Source organism: Castanea sativa, chromosome 6 (genome assembly GCF_040712315.1).
Source record: "Castanea sativa cultivar Marrone di Chiusa Pesio chromosome 6, ASM4071231v1".
In the NCBI taxonomy this organism is placed as follows: Eukaryota; Viridiplantae; Streptophyta; class Magnoliopsida; order Fagales; family Fagaceae; genus Castanea; species Castanea sativa.
In genome coordinates, this window is record NC_134018.1 from 47,281,332 (window position 1) to 47,295,029 (window position 13,698).

The 13,698-nt window shown below is 35.4% G+C and overlaps 1 pseudogene; it reads left to right on the forward strand.

Moving 5' to 3' along the window:
- The first annotated feature begins 369 nt into the window (after positions 1-369).
- Positions 370-9,290, forward strand: LOC142637845 (heat shock 70 kDa protein 1-like; annotated as a pseudogene).
- Positions 9,291-13,698: the final 4,408 nt, after the last annotated feature.

Consider the following 13,698-nt stretch of genomic DNA (forward strand, 5'->3'; position numbering starts at 1 on the left):
TTTTGGGTGAACAGTATGTATTATTATTTAGTGCAATTAACGCATTATCTATATATGTATTTTAATTATAGGTTATTATTGGGTAGTCCGAAAATATACTCATTCCTTCTCACGTAAGGATGGTTTCACCTACCATGAGGCTCACTACATACTCCAAAAGTATGAAAGTATCTAATAAATTCTTTTAATTGCAAGACTCATTACATATTACAATTTTTCGAGGTTAAGGCATATATATACATACCTATACCTATATAGTACTTCAACCTTCCATTGCCAAAGTGTCTCAGACACTCTTTAGAGTCTACTTTCTTCTACTTATTTAGTTTCAATTTACAAAAGTCTCTTGAGCTTCTTGTCGAGACTACAATGGCCGACCATACAAAGGGTTCGGCAATTGGGATTGATCTGGGTACAACTTACTCGTGTGTGGCAGTGTGGAAAAATGAAAGAGTAGAGATAATAGTGAATGATCAAGGTAACAGGACCACTCCCTCCTATGTTGCTTTCACTCTGATGCAGCGCTTGGTAGGTGATGCCGCCAAGAACCAGGTCGCCAGGAACCCCACCAACTCCGTTTCCGGTAATCTTAAAAAAAATTGCTTCTTTTTTAATTTTCTTTTTGAAAAAAAAAGGAAAAAACAGAAGTTAAAAACTTGGTTTTTTCTTACCAACATCAATGTATACTCTTGGCAGTCATATATTATATATTGCGTTTGTCTATATATCCTGTCCTCTTGGCTCTCTTGCTTTTACACGGATTATAATTTTGAGGAAAAAAAACCATCTTCTTAGCCAAAAGATGGTTTTTTTCCCCCTTAGTTCATAGTAGAAGATATAATTTCCTCCACTTAAATCACTTTAAGAATGTTATTAATATGATTCACAACTTCAATAGTAAAAATGATTTAAAGAAGTAAAGAACTAACTAGGAAGGGTATGGATATGGGTACTATATGATGACGCAACAATTTTAAAAAAAAATTAGCCTTTCTTTAGGAAGCACGACACCTCAAATGAAGTGTCTACTCTTCCTAAAGAACTACTAACTTTCTCCATTATATGCATTACTTATGAAGTCTTTTCGCTTCACTAATTGTAATTATCAAGATTTTAATTAAAGTTCTCTATTATATGCATCAATTATTAAGTCTTTTCAGCAATTGTAAGTCAAGATTTTAATACAAGTTCTCCGTTTAAAAATTTCCTAACTTGTGTATAATCAGCTCTGATCAAATTTAAAATTTTAAAGTGAAATTACAATGTTATCAAGAGTAGCTTAATGTGCCAAGTTTTTTTTTTTTTTCGTTTCCTATATATCCCTTGATTTTATGAGTCTTATGATGTGAACTGCAAAATGTCCTCTTCCATTCCTTTAATTCACGAATTAAATATAGTTGTCAACAAAGAATGAATACTTAATTTCTGGTTCTTGTGTCTCTCTATTTTTTGAAGGAAATCTCAATTCTATTAAATCAGGAAAAAAAGAGTACAGCAGAAGCCTAAACTCCAACATCTAAATTCAATTGCTGTAGTAAACACGACCTCCTGGCTCTTCTGCTTCATTGTTGTTTTATAATTTTTCCACTTCTATTTGAAGTGTCTCTTTCTTAAAAGGGTATTGTATTGCAGATGCAAAACGGTGGATTGGTAGGAGATTTAGTGATCCCTTGGTTCAAAGTGATATCAACCTTTGGCCATTTAAGGTCATTGAAGGTCCTAGTGATAAGCCTATGATTGTGGTCAACTATAAGGGTGAAGACATGGACGGAGCCATTCATGGACTACCCCCCTAATTTTTTTTGTTAAAAAAAATAATATAATTATATAACTATATATTTAGGTACTAATTTTATCAATTTTGTTCAATAAAAAAACATTTTGTCCCCCTTATTGATCATTATAAGAAAAATGCTACGATTACAAACTTTTTTACAGACTACTGAGGTAGCAAATTCTTATTAATTTGCATATGAGTCCACCACTTACATCACTTTTTTACTTATTAATAACCACTAATCACAACAAATATTTGTAAAAAAATTTGTAAATATAGTATTTTTCTCATTTTAAAGTCCATAAAAAAATTTATAGATTTAACATCCAAAAATATATATATATATATAAGCCCAAAATATTAGCTCAACAACAAAAATTACCAATAGGCAGTAGCAAAGCTAAAAAAAAATTGAGACTAATCAACCAATTTTATAAAAAACAAACAACTTAGCCCTTTAAAAAATTTTAAACAAAATAATTTTGTTCTTACCAACAAAAGACACACTCTACAAAAAAAAAAAAAAAAAAAAAAAAACCTTTGCCGGCTAAGTAATAGAGCCAAAAGCTGAAGCCACTCCATATAACTAACAATAAAACCGCCCCCTTGACAGCAAGTTTTGGCTCCGCCCCTGACAGCAAGTTTTGGCTCTGCCCTTGGGTGAAGAGAAGTGTTTTGCTGCTGAGGAAATCTCATCTATGGTGCTCAAAAAGATGCGTGAGATGGCTGAAGCCAACCTGGGCACAACTGTGAAGAATGCGGTTGTTGCTGTCCCAGCCTACTTCAATGACTCCCAGCGCAAGGCCACAAGGATGCTGGAGGAATTGCATGCTTGAATGTCCTTAGTATAATCAATGAACCAACTGCTGCAGCCCTTGCATATGGTCTTGAGAAGTCTGGCTGCATTGTTAAGAAAAATGTGTTGATTTTTGATGTAGGTGGTGGTACTGTTGATGTCTCACTACTTACCATTGAGAAGGGCGTCTTCGAAGCGAAGGCCGTTGCTGGAGATACTCACCTTGGAGGTGAGGACTTTGATAACAGAATGTTAAAGTACTTTGTTGAAATATTTAAGAGGCAGCATAAGGTGGATATTTGTGGAGATTCCAGAGCTCTTAGGAGGTTAAGAACTGCTTGTGAGAATGCAAAGAGGATTCTTTCTTCTGCAATTGAGACTACCATTGAAGTTGATTGTTTATATAATGGTATTGATTTCTTTTCAACTATTAACTGTGCCAAATTTGCGGAACTCAACATGGATTTGTTCAGGAAGTGTATCGAGCCTGTGGAAAAGTGTTTGGCCGACGCTAAGATAGACAAGAGTTGCATCCATGATGTTGTTCTCACGGGTGGTTCTTCCAGAATCCCCAAGGTGCAGCAGCTGTTACAGGACTTCTTTGATGGGAAGGAGCTCTGCAAGAGCATAAATCCAGATGAGGCTGTGGCTTATGGAGCTGCTGTTCAAACTGCAATCTTAACTGGAAGGGGTAATGAGAAAATTTAAGACATTATACTCTTTGATGTCACTCCTCTGTCCCTTGGTATAGGGACTAATGGACAGGTGATGTCTGTTTGATTCCAAGGAATACCACCATTCCCACCAAGAAGAAGGGTGAATTCTACACTGTGCTTTATAACCAGGCTTCTGAAGAATTCTTGGTTTATGAGGGTGAGAGCGCAAAATCTTGTGACAACAACTTGTTGGGAAAATTTAGGATTCCTGTTACTCCAGCACCCAGGGGTGTTGCTAAGGTAATAGCTTGTTTTGATCTTGACATTGATGGTATCTTGAATGTTTCTGCGGAGGAGAAAACCACTGGTGTGAAAAGGAAGATCACTATTACCAATGATAAGCGGAGACTGTCCAAAAATAGAATTGAGAGGATGGTCCAGGGTGCAAAGAGATACAAGGCTGATGATGATTATCACATGAAGAAGGTTAAGGCTAAGTTAGATTTGGAGGACTATGAGTCCGTTTGGATAGAACTTATTTTGCTGAAACTGAAAACTGAAAACATTGTAGCAAAATAATTTTTAAATGTGTGAATAGTACCGTAGGACCCATTTTTAATGAAAAAGTTGCTGAAAAGTAAAATTTGTGGAACCCATAAACAGTGCATTTGTACACTGTTTATGGCCGAAAAGTCAAACCTTGCGGCTGGGTTAAAAAAAAAAAAAAGAAAAAGAAAAAAAAGAAGCAAAACGCGGACGTGGACGTGTAGACTTGGATCCAAACGCCTTCTATGCCTACAAAATGAAGAATGCTGTCAATGATGAGAATATTTGTGCCAGGCTTAGCCGTACAGTTCGGAAAGAGATTAAAAATGCTGTTGAACAGGTGATTCAATGGTCGTTAGATGACAGCAAGGTCATGGATTTAAAACCATATCAGGACAAGTTGAAATGGCTCAAGCGTATTTGCAGTCCCATTCAACAAAAAAGGTGATAGTTAAAGAGTTCGTCGTAGCACCCTATTAATGCAACAGATGTAATGGTTCAAAGTTCAAACTGTCTGGTGCCCTAGCTAGAGCAGGAGCAGTCGTGGAGGATGATTTTGTCACTTTTGATTCCCCTCCCCTCTCTATTGTAAACTCTATGCGTTTTGACAAGTTGGGCTTGACCAAGAACCGTATTTGTAATGTTGTGGCACTAGCCACATAAGTTCTTATATATCTCCCCTTTCTACCAAAAAAAAAAAAAAAGTTCAAACTATGTCCCCAGTGGTAATATTTTTACATTTTGTTTTAGCGTTTTCTTGCTCGTGTCTAAAATCTTTTTTAGCAATTGATTACCAAATAGCTTTCAACAACTTTAAAGTATTTTAATATTGCTCCAAATGCTAAAACTCCTTTTAGTTAGAACTCTTTAGCACAAAAAGCTCTGTTACTAAACTTTGACAGCTAAAGTTCTACTTCCTACATTAATACCAAATGGGTGATTAGTTTAGGAACAAAATTTTCACAATGGCTACTGTGGATTGTTATAATGTGTATGCGTAAAAATATTATTACTTCAATCACAACTTATCACATAGAAGGGTGAAAACAATTGAAATTTAAAAAATGTTTGGCCTTAGCATTAATAACGGATAATTATCATTCAGTGATCCTAGAGCACAATAATTTCTTGCTCCCTAGTTTTATATTTAGGAATTTCTAACCAAGTTAAAAAAAAAAAAGTAAGTTCCACTAATTAAATTCATGTTGAGATTTATCTCCAAAAAAAAAAAAAAAAAAATCATATTGTGATTTACTATTCATGTGAGAGGGAGAGCATGCATTTATTGTGCTTCGGGTGTATTGAATAATTACACAATAACATAATACTAGGCCGTTATCTATGCTTACATGGGTAAATATTCAAAAGTAGAGAGAATGAGGTGGTTTATTATTGATAATTCAATTGTTACAAAGAAGAGAGAAGATTTGAATCTTGGATTTCATGGATATACCAGGTGCCAACTAGTTGAACTAAAGGCTCTCGGCTCATGCTTATTATTATGAATGTGTTATTTGACACCCAAACAATTGGAATAGTTGAAAAAAAGAATTGATTTCAAGATTATTTATTTATATATTTATTTTAAAAAATGGTTGATATCTATTTCATTGATAATGATTTCAAAATTAGACCATCAACATGTCCTCTTTTTTTTTTTTTTTTTTGAGAAGCACAAACACACACACACACACACACACACACACACACACACACAAACATATATATAAGGGAAGGAGGATGAGATAAGGGAATATACTCACATGCCAACACTTACTGTCAATATGTCAGTTATACTTACTGTTAGCCAGATATTTTTAAAAAATTATACACTATACTGATACATACAAAATGTAGAGTGCAATATACAGAATAACAGATTGCATTAATAAGATTTTAATTTAAATAAATATTTCACAGTTTTAACGCAAGAAAGAAAATGTAAGTAATGAACCTTTCTTGATGGACACCTACCTTGTTTCTCATTTGCCCGTTATCTTATGTCATTTTGTTTCTATATATTGCCATCCGCTTGTATTGTAAAACTTTGATAAACTAATTAGTCTAATTCAAGCCAATTAATTGTGGTAGGTCTAACTAAATTGTTGATTCTCACAAAAGAAGAAAGGCGCCTAACATTACTATTTTCTTGTTGTGTGTTCTAATAAGTATTATTGCCTAACTAAATTGTGCAGCAAAAATATTGCTTAATTGAACCTAACAATCCACCAAATTCCAACATTTAAATGACAGAGAGATGGTAATTTGAGAGATTGAAGATTGGATCATGTAGCACCAGTTGAGAGATGATAAATTTTTATCCCCAAAAAATAGAGATGGTGATTGCTTTTGTTCCTGTTATGATTCTTTTACCTATTCTTCAGCAAATTCAAAACCATTTAATTATACCACATATATAACAACTTCTTCATAGAGTTTTTTTCTTCACTATATCATAGAGAGGGGGAACTAAATAGATTGGGAGACAACAAAGAAAAAGAAGGAGGGAGTAGCTGATTGGGCTAACTGAGCAATCTAGCTTTTGAGCCGGTTCTTTCTATCTCTCACTCTTTGTTGGTTCTCTACCCTCCAGTGTCTAATCCCTTTCTCTCTTGCCTTTCTCCTATTTATAGCCTTCCTTTAGTGGGTTAGCAATGATTGCTTTTTAGCAATTCTCGTGCGGGTAGGGCTCGTTTAGATTACTCCTGACAAAGGAGGGCCCCACTTTGGAAACATGAATTCAGACGTTGGGACTCGTGTTAGATGCTAAATGTTGCTTGGCGGCAATGTCCCCTAAGGCATTACCAACGTATCCTGAGATGCACCTGAGCAAGTAGGGCCCCAAGTCTCGAACGGGCCTTGACTAAGCCTACCAAGCATTAGAGGATAGGCCTGCTATGAAGTCATTATCCAACCTGTACCACTTGAGCCCAATGGTAATGGGCTGATGACTGCATAGAAGCCTTTGACTTTTTGTTAACCTTTCCAAAGCTTGCCACATCATTATCATTTTTTTAAAAACAATTTTCCACATCATTATTCATTTAAAATTATTTTCACCAATATTTTTTTATTATAGTTTTAAAAGCCAAGCATTTTAGGTTTTCTCAAATGCAAACCTGCTAATACCTTACCTCTCTTAAATGTTTTTTTTTTGCTCATCTCTCTTCCTTTTCTCTGCTCATCCCAGCCAAACCCTACAATTCAACTCATACAAATCTAATTCTCATTGCCTGGATAAGTAGCTTTTACTTTTATGCTCAACGAGAAAGAGCCAAATTTTAACCTTTGGAGACAGAAAAATATTGAAGAGGTAAGTGTAAGGAAGCTTATTTGGTTTTTAGTTTCTTAATTAATAATTAATTGGTTTTTAAGTATTGTCCCTCCTCAGACCTAAACATTAGAGGTTAGAATAATCATCTCCTCAAAACCTAATCGTAAGACTCTTCCCTTCTCTTCCTTGCTCTATGATAGTCCTTCATTCCAACCAACACTCCCAAATCAATGCTTCTTGATTGCCCATCAGGCTTGATGGGAGGCCTAGGACAAGTATAGTGGTGCTAATTTCAGTCTCCTAAATATTGTCATTTTGGAAGTTTTGTGAGTGCCAGTGAAAATCATGAAACAAATTGTACAAACTGCAAATTACCTTTTTGTGCTTTTGCAAAATTCAATAATTTTAGAGATACCAAAATTTTAAAAAATGTGTGATATTGTGATTCGTACAATAAAAATAAAATTAATGGTAGACTCATGTGAAAGTATTATTGCTCCAAGTACAACTTATTAATTTAACATATTGTGAGAGAGGTTATGAAAAAACTTGTCCTTAGTATAGTTGGAAATAAGTCAAATAACATACCACTAGTCATTAACTTATGCAATATATATAACAAAAAAGTTAGACAATATATATATATATATATATATATATATATATATATATATATATATATATATATGTATATGATACATTGTTATTGAATAAAAAGTTAAATTGGAGAATTCATATAAAATAACATATCTAATTAATTATTATTTGTCAAGAAAATAAACCTAATTTAATTAAGATTTACTTGGTATTGGGTTGCTTTATTAAAAAGAAAGCATGGATTTAATTAATTTCAACAAAGATAGTTTAGCACTCTTTGTAACTCTAAGGAGAAATTACACTTTACTACCTTAAATTACACCCCATTTTACACTTATTTCCTAAATTATGAGAAAACATATGACTTACCCCCCTCAATTATGCTTTTTTTTTACACACACCCTCCTAAACTATGAGAATGCACACTTTATCCACTTAAAATAAGAAAATACAAGAAATTGATCTTAATTTTTTTTTTTGGTGTCTTTTTGCTATGTATATTTTTTGAATATTGAATTTTTGATCTGAGATAGCATTTTTGTATATTTATTTAAAATTTTTAACATTATTATTTTAGCCACATCAACATCAAGTGTAACAGTGACTAAATTGATTGTTACCAAAATGTGTGACCAAATTAACCGTAAGTCTGTAACCCTAAAATATAGGACGAAAATGATATTTCAGCCTTAAAACAAATTAACAAAAAATAAGTCTTATTTCATTTTACAATTTGTAGTAGCTCTAGGATGGTCCAATTTGGGTAGTGGGAAGCGGCTTAGATCTTGGGCCGGGCTTGGGTGTTTCAAATGATAAGTTCATAATTTAAGACTTGATTATTGCGTCAATCTTTCAATACTAAGAGCCTATTTAGTATGATAGTTCAAACAATAGTTTTTATTATTTAAACACTGAAAACAGCTTTTTATTATTCAAACAACAATTTTTAGTAAGAGATTTTTATCTCAGCCTTTTTCCTTCATCCAGTAAATAGTACTGTAGTAGTAGTACATGGTTTTGGTTTTGTAGAAGCCTCCGCCTTTTTCTAGCCTCTGCCTTGAGCATATAAAGGAGACCATCGTCAACATTTTTAATTTCCGACAACTGTCTTTCATTCTTCTACTTCATTTTGGTTCTCTTTGAAGTTTTGTTCTAAAGAAAGGGTCTTTGAAAACGGTCTTGTTTTTTTCTCCAGCGCCCAGCGGCCTAGGGGTGTTGCTACCATAAAAGTTTGTTTTAATATTGACACTAATGGTATCTTGAATGTTTCTGCTAAGGAGATGACCACTGGTGTAATGAGGAATATCACCATCGCTAATGATGAGTCAAGACTGTCCAGTAAAGAGATTGACAGGATGGTCCAGGATTCAGAGATATACAAGGCTTATGATGATGAACACATGAGGAAGGTCAAGGCTAAGGATGCTTTGGAGAACTATACCCACAACATAAGGAATACTATCAATGACGAGAAGATTGGTGCCAAGCTTGCCCCTACAGGTAAGAAAAAAACTTAGAGTTGCTATTGAACAGGCAATTGAATGGTTAGATGGCCTCCAGCTCGTGGATTCAGAAGAGCATGCGGACAAGCTGGAAACACCTCAGAGCATCTGCGATACCATTATTGAGAGAATTTATAGATAAAAACAGAAATAAATTCAGCAACACCTCTCAATTATTCTACTTTATTTTTCCAAACCTTTGACTCAATTATTTTCTTGCTAGTTATTAGTAATTTGCCCTTGGCTCGAAATTTATTACTTGATTTATGGTTTGTCATTTTTATGTCCAACCTCAACTTGTCCAGGGACGGAACTAGGATTCGAACTTGAGGAGGGCCAAAGCTTAAAACAAATTTTTTTATGAAAATAAAAACTAACATCTATTTTATATTCAACAAAATACTACATATAAAATAAGTATTTCTTAAACATTTCAACACATCTATCAGAATGAAACTCGACGTTATTTCATATTCAACAAAATACTACATATAAAATAAGTGTTTCTTAAAAATTTGATATTATAAAAATGTTAACAAAGTATAACATATAAAATAAGTGTTTCTTAAATATTTCAACATATTTATCAAAATGAAACTCGACGCTATTTCAGAGGAGATCCAAAAATATATATATTTAAGGGTAAATCTTAATTTTTCAAATTACATTTGTATACCATTTTTTTTAATTGGGGGGGGGGGGGCCGCCCATTAGGACCAAAATTTAAAATTGCATCACATATATATACACTAGCTTTTTTTTTTTTGGGGGTGGGCAGCCCCCCCCCCCCCCCCCCCCCCCGCCCTAGTGTAGGTCCGTCCCTGAACCTGTTTAGCTTGGATGTGGATTTATCCTCGTAAATGCCACAGTTTGTTTGGATTTTAAAGTCTTAGATTAGATCAAGAAGCCATATGAATTGTTAAAGGGTCAGCTATGACTTTGTTCATGGAGAGGATAAATTGCCCCCTGTTACGTAGCCTTTGTGAAATGTAACATGACCTTGAATTTATATTGAGAGAAAAAAAAAAAATTCTGATTCAAGATATGAAGTTTTTTCTTTTGAGAGAAATAGTGGAGAGCAAAGGATCCTGAAGCAATCGAGACACCAACAATGGGATTTCTATATTCTACTGGAAATTCGAGGTGAGGATCATAAGCTTGTCTTGCCATACAAGAGAAGAGCAAGGCAACCTTAAAAATTTCCCCTCCCCACGTTTTCCAATACAACTCCACTTTAATATTTGGTAGTAAATTAGTAATTGATATAAGTTGACAAAAGCAATCTGTGCCATCATTGACAATTTGCCATGTACCATTTTGTGATGTTAAATATTAGCATTGATACATCATGTTGAATATGCTAGCATAGATGCAGAAGCAAAAGCATAAAGTGTAGAACATAATAACACACGGGGGTTACGTGGTTAATGAAAACAAAAATTTTGTTAGAAATACTGAATGATTGTATTGTATTTCTCAATTAACGAATATACATGTGTGCCTTTATATAAGAGGCATAGGAGTGCAGTACAAGTAAAGATGTAGTACAAGAATGTGTGCTATACAAGTAATCTAGTTAGGCCTAAAACCCATAACACTATACAAGTTAACAGCCCCCCTTAAACTCAAGGTGGATGTGAGACCAACTTGAAGTTGTCAACCAAAGTGCGAAGGCGTCCCTTAGGATGTGACTTGGTGAAGATATCTGCAAGTTAATCTGTAGAGGAGACTGAGATTAGCTTGAGAGCACCATGGACAAGATGATAATGGATAAAATGACAATTGATCTTGATGTGTTTAGTTTGTTCATGGAAGACATCATTGTGAGTAATATGAATGACACTCTTGTTGTCACAATAAAGAGGAGTAGTAGAGGATGTAGACACACCTAAGTCTTTGAGAAGCCATCGTAGCCAAAGAAGTTCAGATGTGGTATCAGCAAGGGCACGATATTCTGCTTTAGTACTAGAGCGGGCCACATGAGTTTGTTTTTTGCTTCGCCAAGAAATCAGAGAAGAACTAAGAAGAAAACAATAACTAGTGGTAGACCTGCGATCAGTGGGATCTCTTGCCCAATCAGTATCAGAAAATGCACGGAGAATAAGAGGAGACTGAGCAGAGTAGAAAAGACCATGGAAAAGAGTGCCCTTTAGGTACCGAAGAATGCATAAAACAGCAGCATAATGAGTCGATCGTGGAGCAGACAGATACTGGCTCACCTGGTGAACAACATAGGAAATGTTTGGATGAGTAATAGTGAGATAAATGAGGTTGCCAACTAAGCGTCTGTAAAGAGAGGGATTAGACAATGGTTTCCCCCCTAAGGGAGTCAGATGCGCATTAAGCTCAACTGGAGTGTCAACAGCCTTGCTATTAGTGAGTCCAACTCGAGACAAGAGTTCAAAGGCATATTTGGTTTGAGTGATGTAAAGTTCATTTGTAGAATGAGTGATTTCAAGACCCAAGAAGTAGCTGAGATGTCAAAGATCTTTCATCTCAAACTGCTGACTGAGAAAATCCTTGAGTTATTGAATGCTACTAAGGTCATCACCAGTTATGATCATATCATCCATATACAGGAGAAGTAAAATAGTGCATTTGTTAGTGCGACGAAGAAATAAGACAGAATTATAATGACTGGCCATGTAACCCAAACGAGAGATGGTAGAGCTGAATTTGGAAAACCAAGCTCGTGGAGCTTGTTTAAGACCATAAAGTGCACATCAAAGGTGACAAATCTTGTTTGATTCAACAGAGAGACCAGGAGGAGGTTGCATATAAACTTCTCACTTAAATCCCCATTAAGGAATGCATTTTTGATATCCATCTGAAAATGTTCCATTTACTGGTAGCAGCAACAGCTAAGAGGGCACGAACAGATGAGATATGAGATACTGGAGTAAAGGTCTCTTCATAATCAATCCCATACTCCTGTGTAAAACCTTTGGCAACAAGACGAGTTTTGTATCGCTCAATGGATCTATCAGAGCGAGTCTTAATCTTGTAGATCCACTTACAACCAACCACAGATTTTCTAGGGGGGAGAGTGACCAAGTCCCAAGTATGATTTTTAGATAATGCATTAAGTTCTTCTTTCATTGCAATCTGCCATAAAAGGGTTAGTGGAAGCCTCATGATAGGTGTGAGGCTCGTGCAGTGTAGCAAGGACAGTGTAACAATGATAGTCAAGTAAACGTGCAGGAATGGATCTTACCCGAGTTGAGTGACGAGGTGAAATGACTTATGCAAGATCTTTAGGCAGAGCAGAAGTAGGGGACCCAAGCTCAAGGTTGGGTAGCTCGTCTTTGACCTGTTCATTAAAGGGGGAACTAGGAAAGGGATCAAAGATATCTGGTGGTTAGACAGAGAAGTCTATAGGAGAATCAAGAGCAGCTACAAGAGGATCAGGAGCAGCTATAGAAGGAATATGTGCCTCATCTGGAAATAAATCTAAGATAGAGGAGGAAGATAGAGAAGTATGGAAGTGAGAGAGCTCGACAAAGAGGCGATGTTCACAAAAGACAACATTACGGGAGATACGAAGACGATGAGAAATAGGATCATAACACCAATACCCCTTTTAAGTTTCGCCATAATCAAGAAAACAACAGAGCCTTGACCTAGGCTCAAGTTTGTTATGCTCATGTGGTTGAAGAAGAACGAAACAAGTAGAACCGAAGGTGGTGATAGTCTGGAGGTGACCCAAAAAGGCGCTCATATGAAGTTTGATTTTGGATGATAGGACTATGAATGCAATTAATAGCATGAACAGCATGAAGAGCAGCTTCGCCCCAAAAAGGAGCAGGAACTTTGGCAAAGAGAAGGAGAGCGCGAACAGTGTTAAGAATGTGACAAAGTTTTCATTCAGCTCTACCATTTTACTGAGAGGTACCTGGACAAGTTAGTTGATGAACAGTGCTATAGGAATGCAAAACAGTTTGGAAAGCATATTGAGTATACTCAAGAGCATTATCAGATTAAAAAATTTTGATACGTTTGGAAAATTGAGTTTCAACCATTTTTGCAAAATTAGAATATACTTGCAATATTTCAGAACGACGTTTCATATTAAAAATCCAGCTATAGCCAGAGTAATCATCAACAAAGACAACAAAATATCGAGATCCACCAATACTAGAAACAAAAGAAGGATCCCAAACATCAGAATGAATAAGGTCAAAGATATTAGTGGATATTGATTCATTAGTATTGAAAGGCAAAGTTGGTTGTTTTCCTAACTAACATGAAACACAGTCAAAATTTTTTGTAGACACTGAACCTAACAAACCTCTAGAAACCAATTGTTGTACCTAAGAAGAAGATGCGTGACCAAGTCGAGCATGCCAAAGTGCAAGGGAAGGAATAGAAGAAACTACAGTAGTTGCGGCAATAGAAACAGGAGCAACAAGTGGAAGACGAAGGTTATCCACGAGAATCATACGCCCAACTTTGGGACCGATCCTAAGCTCCTGTCCCATCCTTGGATCTTGCACAATACACCCAAAATAATCAAATATAATGCGATAACCCAACTCAGCTAATTGTTCCAT